Genomic DNA, 9,805 nt, shown 5'->3' with positions numbered 1-9,805 from the left:
GAGTTATCTTAGCTCAACATAATTGATAACTGTTATCTTTGCTAATTGAATTGACTTTCAATAATCCCAATCTTTTCTTAGGAAATAAATAGGATTCAAAGGTCAAACTAATTAATCCCTTGACTTTCCTTTGCTTTAGCAAAGGTTAACTAAGTGGAATTAAGACTCAATCTTCTTTATTATTGAGAAGGATAACTAATTTGGACTTCCAATTTCTCATACATTGCCAAAAGTTTGCTTTACAGTGTTTATTTATTTTAATTGCCATTTAAATTATTTGTCATATTTGTTCCTCATTCTTGAAACCCCAAATTTACAACCTTTATAGCCAATAATAAGAACATACTTCCCTGCAGTTCCTTGAGAAGACGACCCGAGGTTTGAATACTTCGGTTAATAATTTATTTAGGGGTTTGTTACTTGTGACAACCAAAACATTTGTATGAAAGGACTTTTGAAGGTTTAGAAACTATACTTGCAACGAGGATTTATCCGCAAATTTCTAGACCACGCAAAAGTTTCTCTCATCAGACACCACAAGGAATCTCTATACTGTGACATAGAAGATTCAATACTTTCTTGTTCTCTTCTCTTTCATATGAGCAGGAGCAAGGACAAAGGCATTCTTGTTGAAGCTGATCCTGAACCTGAAAGGACCTTGAAGAGAAAGCTAAGAGAAGCTAAAGCACAACTCTCTGGAGAGGACCTGACATAAATTTTCAAACAAGAAGAGGCCATGGCAGCCGAAAATAACAACAATGCTAACAATGCAAGGAAGGTGCTTGGTGACTTTACTGCACCTACTCCCAACTTCTATGGGAGAAGCATCTCAATCCCTGCCATTGGAGCAAACAACTTTGAACTTAAGCCTCAATTAGTTTCTCTAATGCAACAGAATTGCAAGTTTCATGGACTTCCATTGGAAGATCCTCATCAGTTCTTAGCTGAATTCTTGCAAATCTGTGACACTGTCAAGACCAATGGGGTTGATCCCGAGGTCTACAGGCTTATGCTTTTTCCCTTTGCTGTAAGAGACAGAGCTAGAATATGGTTGGATTCACAACCTAAGGAAAGCCTAAACTCTTGGGAAAAGCTGGTCAATGCTTTTCTATCTAAATTCTTTCCACCTCAAAAATTGAGTAAGCTAAGAGTGGAGGTCCAGACCTTCAGACAAAAGGAAGGTGAATCCCTCTATGAAGCTTGGGAAAGATACAAGCAATAGATCAGAAGGTGTCCTTCTGACATGCTTTCTGAATGGAGCATCATAGGTATCTTCTATGATGGTCTGTCTGAACTGTCCAAGATGTCATTGGACAGCCCTGCTGGAGGATCTCTTCATCTAAAGAAGACGCCTGCAGAAGCTCAGGAACTCATTGAAATGGTTGCAAATAACCAATTCATGTACAATTTTGAAAGGAATCCTATGAATAAATCAGAAGAAAGGAGTTCTTGAGATTGACACTCTGAATGCCATATTGGCTCAAAACAAAATATTGACTCAGCAAGTCAATATAATTTCTCAGAGTCTGTCTGGAATGCAAGTAGCAACAGACAGTACCAAAGAAGTTTCATCTGAAGAAGAAGCTTATGATCCTGAGAACCCAGCAATAAAAGAGGTGAATTACATGGGAGAACCCTATGGAAACACCTATAATCCTTCATGGAAAAATCACCCAAATCTCTCATGGAAGGACCAACAGAGGCCTCAACAAGGCTTCAACAATAGTAATGGTGGAAGAAATAGGTTTAACAATAGCAAGCCTTTTCCATTATCTTCTCAACAACAGACAGAGAATTCTAAGCAGAGCCATTCTGACTTAGCAACCATAGTCTCTGATCTAATTAAAACCACTCAAAGTTTCATGACTGAAACAAGATCCTCCATTAGAAATTTGGAGGCACAAGTGGGTCAGCTGAGTAAAAAAATTACTGAACTCCCTCCTAGTACTCTCCCAAGCAATACAAAAGAGAATCTAAAAAGAGAGTGCAAGGCCATCAACATTACCCACTCGGCCAAACTTAGAGAGGAGGAAGAGGCAGTGATTTCCACTGAGGAAGACCTCAATGGATGTCCACTAGCCTCCAAGGAGTTCCCTAATGAGGAACCATGGGAATCTGAGCTCATATAGAGACCATAGAGATTCCATTGAATTTACTTCTGCCATTCATTAGCTCTGATGAGTATTCTTCCTCTGAAGAGGATGAAGATGTTACTGAAGAGAAAGTTGCTAAGTACCTTGGAGCAATCATGAAGTTAAATGCCAAGTTATTTGGTAATGAGACTTGGGAGGATGAACCCCCTTGCTCACCAAAGAACTGGATGACTTGACTAGGCAGAGATTACCTCAGAAGAGACAGGATCCTGGAAAGTTCTCAATACCTTGTACCATAGGCACCATGACCTTTGAGAAGGCTCTGTGTGACCTGAGGTCAAGTATAAACCTCATGCCACTATCTGTGATGGAGAAGTTAGGGATCCGTGAGGTACAAGCTGCAAGAATCTCACTAGAGATGGCAGACAATTCAAGGAAATAGGCTTATGGACTTGTAGAGGATGTCTTGGTAAAGGTTGAAGGCCACTACATCCCTGCTGATTTCATAATCCTAGACACTGGGAAGTGTATGGATGAATCCGTCATCCTTGGCAGATCCTTCCTAGCCACAGCAAAAGCTGTGATTGATGGTGACAGAGGAGAATTGGTCCTTCAAGTGAATGAGGACTCCCTTGTGTTTAAAGCTCAAGGATCTCCCTCTGTAACCATGGAGAGGAAGCATGAAAAGCTTCTCTCAATGCAGAGTCAATTAGAGCCCCCACATTCAAACTCTAAGTTTGGTGTTGGGAGGCTATCATCATGCTCTGAGTATCTGTGAGGCTCCATGAGAGCCCGCTATCAAGCTATTGACATTAAAGAAGCGCTTGTTGGGAGGCAACCCAATTTTATTTAATCATATCTATTTATTTTCCATTGTTATTTTATGTTTTCTGTAGGTTGATGATCATGTGAAGTCACAAAAACTACTGAAAAAGCAAAAACAGAATGAAAAACAGTATTAAAAACAGCACACCCTGGAGGAGAAGCTTACTGGCGTTTAAACGCCAGTAAGGGGCACAGAGCTGGCGTTAAATGCCAGAAAGGGGAGAAAAGCTGGCGTTAAATGCCAGAAATGGGCAGCAACCTGGCGTTTAACGCCAAGATTGGCAATCAAGGGGGCGTTTACATGCCACATGGTGCAGGGATGAGAAATCCTTGACACCTCAGGATCTGTGGACCCCACAGGATCCCCACCTACTTCATCTCTCTCTCTCTCTTCTTCACACCACTCCATAACAACCTTCCCAAAATACCCTCCACCAATCACCTCAATACCTTTTCCCCAAATACCCCTCACCTATCAAATCCTACCCTCTTCTCCATAATCTCTTCACTAATCCACATCTATCCATCATAAAACCCCACCTACCTCACCATTCAAATTCAAACCACTTTCCTTCCCAAACCCACCCATACATGGCCGAACCCTACCCCTCTCTCCACTCCTATATAAACCCATCTTCACTCCTTCATTTTCACACATCATACACACTACTTCTCCCCCTTGACCGAACCACAAAATCCCCTCCATCTCCTCTATTTTCTTCTTCTACTCTTTTCTTTCTTCTTTTGCTCGAGGACGAGCAAACCTTCTATGTTTGGTGTGGTAAAAGCGTTACTTTTTGTTTTTTCATAACCATTTATAGCACCAAAGGCCGGAGAAACCTCTAGAAAGAGGATAGGAAAGGCAAAAGCTTCCACCTCCGAGTCATGGGAGATGAAGAGATTCATCTCAAGGGTGCATCAAGACCACTTCTATGAAGTTGTGGCCAAGAAAAAGGTGATTTCTGAGGTCCCTTTCAAGCTCAAAAAGGGTGAATATCCGGAGATCCGACATGAGATTCGAAGAAGAGGTTGGGAAATTCTCACCAACCCCATTCAACAAGTCGGAATCTTAATGGTTCAAGAGTTCTATGCCAATTCATGGATCACCAAGAACCATGATCAAAGTGTGAACTCGGACCCTAATAATTGGCTTACAATGGTTCGGGGAAAATGCTTAGATTTCAGTCCGGAAAATGTAAGGTTGGCATTCAACTTGCCCATGATACAAGGAGATGCACATCCCTACACTAGAAGGGTCAACTTTGATCAAAGGTTGGACCAAGTCCTCATAGACATTTGTGAAGAGGGCGCTCAATGGAAGAGAGATTCAAGAGGGAAGCCGGTTCAACTAAGAAGGGATGACCTCAAGCCTGTTGCTAGGGGATGGTTGGAGTTCATCCAACGCTCAATCATTCCCACTAGCAACCGGTCTGAAGTTACTATAGACCGGGCCATCATGATCCATAGCATCATGATTAGAGAGGAAGTAGAAGTTCATGAGGTTATATCCCTAGAACTCTACAAGGTGGCTGACAATTCCTATACTTTGGCAAGGTTAGCCTTCCCTCATCTCATTTGTCACCTCTGCAATTCAGTTGGAATTGACATAGAGGAAGACATCCTCATTGATGAGGACAAGCCCATCATTAAGAAAAGGATGGAGCAAACAAGAGATCCCACTTATGGGCAAGAGCATGAGGAAATTTCTCATCATGAAATCCCTGAGATGTCTCAAGAGATGCACCTTTCTCCACAAAATTATTGGGAGCAAATTAACACCTTCCTAGGAGAATTGAGTTCCAATATGGGATAACTAAGGGTGGAGCACCAAGAGCATTCTATCCTCCTCCATGAAATTAGAGAAGACCAAAGAGTCATGAGGGAGGAGCAACAAAGGCAAGGAAGAGACATTGAGGAGCTCAAGCACTCCATAAAATCTTCAAGAGGAAGAACAAGCCGCCATCACTAAGGTGGACCCGTTCTTTAATTTCCTTGTTCTTTATTTTTCTGTTTTTCAAAAATTATGCTTTAGGTTTATCTATGTTTGTGTCTTTATTACATGATCATTAGTGTCTTAGTGTCTATGTCTTAAAGTTATGAATGTCCTATGAATCCATCACCTTTCTTAAACGAAAAATGTTTTAATCAAAAAAGAAAAAGAAGTGCATGAATTTCGAATTTTAAAACAGATTAATTATTTTGATGTGGTGGTAATACTTTTTATTTTTCTGAATGAATGCTTGAACAATGCATATTTTTGAATTTGTTGTCCATGAATGTTAAAATTGTTGGCTCTTGAAAGAATAATGGAAAAAGAGAAATGTTATTGATAATCTGAAAAATCATAAAAATGATTCTTGAAGCAAGAAAAAGTAGTAAAAAGCTTGCAAAAAAAAAAGAAAGAAAAAGAAAGAAAAAGAAAAAGCAAGCAGAAAAAGCCAAAAACCCTTTAAACCAAAAGGCAAGGGTAATAAAAAGGATCCAAGGCTTTGAGCATCAGTGGATAGGAGGGTCTACAGGAATAAAATCCTGGCCTAAGTGGCTAAACCAAGCTGTCCCTAACCATGTGCTTGTGGCGTGAAGGTGTCAAGTGAAAGCTTGAGACTGAGCAGTTAAAGTCGTGGTCCAAAGCAAAAAGAGTGTGCTTAAGAGCTCTAGACACCTCTAATTGGGGACTCTAACAAAGCTAAGTCACAATCTGAAAAGGTTCACCCAGTTATGTGTCTGTGGCATTTATGTATCCGGTGGTAATACTGGAAAACAAAATGATTAGGGTCACGGCCAAGACTCATAAAGTAACTGTGTTCAAGAATCAACATACTTAACTAGGAGAATCAATAACACTATCTGAATTCTAAGTTCCTATAGATGCCAATCATTCTGAACTTCAAGGGATAAAGTGAGATGCCAAAACTGTTCAGAAGCAAAAAGCTAATAGTCCCGCTCATCTAATTAAGACTGATCTTCATAGATGTTTTTGGAATTCATTGTATATTCTCCTCTTTTTATCCTACTTTGTTTTTAGTTTCTTGGGGACAAGCAACAATTTAAGTTTGGTGTTGTGATGAGCGGATAATTTATACGCTTTTTGGCATTGTTTTTAGTATGTTCTTAGTATATTTTAGTTAATTTTTATTATGTTTTTATTAGTTTTTAAATAAAAATCACATTTATGGACTTTACTATGAGTTTGTGTGTTTTTCTGTGATTTTAGATATTTCCTGGCTGAAATTGAGGGACCTGAGCAAAAATCTGATTCAGAGGCTGAAAAAGGAATGCAGATGTTGTTGGATTCTGACCTCCCTGCACTCAAAGTGGATTTTCTGGAGCTACAGAAGCCCAATTGGCGCGCTCTCAATTGCGTTGGAACGTAGACATCCTGGGCTTTCCAGCAATATATAATAGTCTATACTTTGCTGAAGATTTGATTGTCCAAACCGGCGTTCCAAGTCAGCATAGAAATTCTGGCGTCAAAACGCCAGAACTGGCATAAAAGCTGAAGTTAAACGCCCAAACTGGCACAAAAGCTGGCGTTTAACTCCAAGAAAAGTCTCTACATGTGAAAGCTTCAATTCTCAACCCAAGCACACACCAAGTGGGCCCAGAAGAAGATCTCTGCATTAATTACTTATTTCTGTAACCCTAGGCTACTAGTTCTCTATAAATAGGACCTTTTACTATTGTATTTTCATCTTTTGATCATCTTTGAATCATGTTTTGATGATTGAACCCTCTTTGGGAGGCTGGCCATTCGGCCATGCCTAGATCTTTTGTTCTTATGTATTTTCAACGGTGGAGTTTCTACACACCATAGATTAAGGTGTGGAGCTCTGCTGTTCCTCATGAATTAATGCAAAGTACTATTGTTTTTCTATTCAACTCAAGCCTATTTTTGTTCTAAGATATACACTTATTCCTCAACCTGATGAATGTGATGATCCGTGACACTCATCATCATTCTCACCTATGAACGCGTGCCTGACAACCACTTCTGTTCTACTTGCAATAGCTTGAGTGCGTATCTCTTAGCCTTCTGGTTCATGATGTATGGTTGCCTCGCCTGACAACCGAGCCTTCCATTCCATGAGATCAGAGTCTTTGTGGTATAGGCTAGAATCAATTGGCAGCATTCCTGAGATCCGGAAAGTCTAAACCTTGTCTGTGGTATTCCGAGTAGGATCTGGGAAGGGATGACTGTGACGAGCTTCAAACTCGCGAGTGTTGGGCGTAGTGACAGACGCAAAAGGATCAATGGATCCTATTCCAACATGATCGAGAACCAACAGCTGATTAGCCGTGCGGTGACAGCGCATTTGGACCATTTTCACTGAGAGGACGGGAGGTAGCCATTGACAACGGTGAAACCCAACATAAGCTTGCCTTGCAAAGGAGTATGAATGATTGGAAGAAGGCAATAGGAAAGCAGAGGTTCATAAGGAATAAAGCATCTTCATACGCTTATCTGAAATTCTCACCAATGAATTACATAAGTATCTCTATCCTATTTTATATTTTATTCATCTTTTAATTATCAATTCTCCATAACCATTTGAATATGCCTGACTGAGATTTACAAGATGACCATAGCTTGCTTCAAGCCGACAATCTCCGTGGGATCGACCCTTACTCACGTAAGGTTTATTACTTGGACGATCCAGTGCACTTGCTGGTTAGTTGTGCGGAGTTGTGACGAAGAGTTGAGATTACAATTGTGCATACCAAGTTGTTGGCGCCATTGATGATCATAATTTCGTGCACCAGGGGTATTTATAGGAGTGGGCTAGGTTAAGGTTTGGTCAAGGGTGGGATAAATGGGAGGAAAATTTTATTTTGAAGTGGGTGGGGGGAGGGTTTGTGGGAGTTATGATGGTTTTGGGAAAGTGATATGGATGTGATTGGGCTAGGGTTTATAAGGAAGAGTGTATGGGGAAGTGTGGAAAAGAAGAGGGAAGAAGTGGGGTAGGTAAAGATGCTGTGGGACCCACTAATCCTGAGAGGCTAGGGAATTCAAATTTCCTGCCCTTCTTCATGGGCATTGAACGCCCAACACTATTGTCTTGGCTGGCATTCAACGTCAGCTATGCTGCCAATTGGTGTGTTGAACGCCCAGGCTATGCCCGTGGCTGGCGTTCAACGCCAGCAAGTCTGCCAATTTGGGCATTGAACGCCCAGTGGTAGCAAGAATCCCACACCTTCGAACTGTTGTACCAGCAAGTGCACTGGGTCGTCTAAGTAATACCTGAGCAAGTCAGGGTCGATCCCACGAGGATTGTGATTTGAAGCAAGCTATGGTTATCTTGCAGGTCTTAGTCAGGCAGATCAGAAAGTTGTTGGATTATGGAGTTTAGGATTTTTATAATAGGGTGCTAATACTTTAAGGATATAGTTAAGTATTGGAGTTGCTTTGCATTTCTGAATTAACTCTAGTATAACTGTCTTCTTTGCTTGTGAATGATCTCTTCTATGGTAGGCTATATGTGATCAAAGCCATTGCCCGTGGTCATTGATCTCCTCTACTCCAGATCAAACGCCATTGCCCGTGGTCATCTAATCTGATGGAGGGTGAAGCTCTAGCAGTTCATTCACTTGGCAATCCTACTCAAAACGCCACAGACAATGTCGAATCTTCCGGATCAGAGAATGCTGCTTCTTTAGATTCTAGCCTATACCAGGGAGACCCTAATCTCCCCGAAAATCGGCTGAACTAGTGTCTCGAGAAGTCCCCAACGAAGTCGTGGATTAGTCGTCTGAGAGATATATAAACATAGCTATTGGCTCGTGCTTTTCAGCCACGTATTCACATGAACCCAAACAGACGCAGGTGTTTGTCAGGCACGTTCATCTTAGTATGACAAACAGAGCTGATTGTTACTGATCATCCTATTCACCATGTTGGAGAACGAATATACATCTTAGAGATAAATCAAGCATGGATCGAAGAAGAAACATTAATATTTTTATTAATTCATAGGACTCAGCAGGGCTCCTCACCTCAACCTAGGAGATTTAGAAATTCATACTGATGTAAAATACAAAGTAATACAAGAAATTATGCAGAATGATGGGCGAAGATCCTTAAGAAAGAGTGATCTTCTACTTTAAATACTAAACTATTTACTAGTAAGGGTAAAACAATCTATCTAGTGCTAAAATCCACTTCTGGGGCCCACTTGGTGAGTGTTTGGGCTGAGCTTTGATGAGATTCACGTGCTATGAGGCTCCTAGGGCGTTGAACGCTGGCTAAGGGGTCCTCTCTGGGCGTTTGGACGCTGGATGCCTGGAAAGGGGCAGGAAGCTGGCGTTGGACGCCAGTTTTGGGCCTTTAAATCTGAAGCAAAGTATGGACTATTATACATTGCTGGAAAGCTCTGAAAGTCAGCTTTTCATATCCATTGAGAATGCTCCATTTGGACTTCTGTAGCTCCACAAAAGTTCCTCTGAGTGCAAGGAGGTCAGATCTGGACAACATCTGCAGTGCTTTCTCTGTCTCTGAATCAGACTTTTGCTCTAGCTCCTCAATTTTAGCTAGAAAATACCTGAAATTGCACAAAAATACAAAAACTTATAGTAGAATCTAAAAATGTGAATTTAACAATAAAACCTATAAAAACTTAATAAAAGCTAAACAAAACATACTAAAAACTATATAAAAATGATGCCAAAAAGTGTATAAAATATCCGCTCATCACAATACCAAACTTAAACCGTTGCTTGTCCCTAAGCAACTAAAAACACAGTAGGATAAAAAAAATTAAGATACATTAAATCTCTAAGTTTCCAATGAAGCTTAGTTACAATCAGATGAGTGGAACTTAGTGGCTTTTTGCTTCTAAATAATTTAGGCATCTCACTATCCATTGAAACTCAGAATGGTTGGCATCTCACTA

The 9,805-nt window shown here is 40.6% G+C and overlaps 1 non-coding gene across 1 annotated transcript; it reads right to left on the bottom strand.

The window, feature by feature from the left end:
- Positions 1-1,141: 1,141 nt before the first annotated feature.
- On the bottom strand, positions 1,142-1,249 carry LOC112761611 (small nucleolar RNA R71). The gene has a single exon (XR_003182000.1). It is a non-coding gene; the product is annotated as a small nucleolar RNA R71 (small nucleolar RNA).
- Positions 1,250-9,805: the final 8,556 nt, after the last annotated feature.

Source organism: Arachis hypogaea, chromosome 16 (assembly GCF_003086295.3).
Source record: "Arachis hypogaea cultivar Tifrunner chromosome 16, arahy.Tifrunner.gnm2.J5K5, whole genome shotgun sequence".
Classification (NCBI taxonomy): domain Eukaryota; kingdom Viridiplantae; phylum Streptophyta; class Magnoliopsida; order Fabales; family Fabaceae; genus Arachis; species Arachis hypogaea.
Note: the sequence above shows the minus strand (reverse complement) of the source record. Positions and strands in the feature narration are given on the sequence as shown.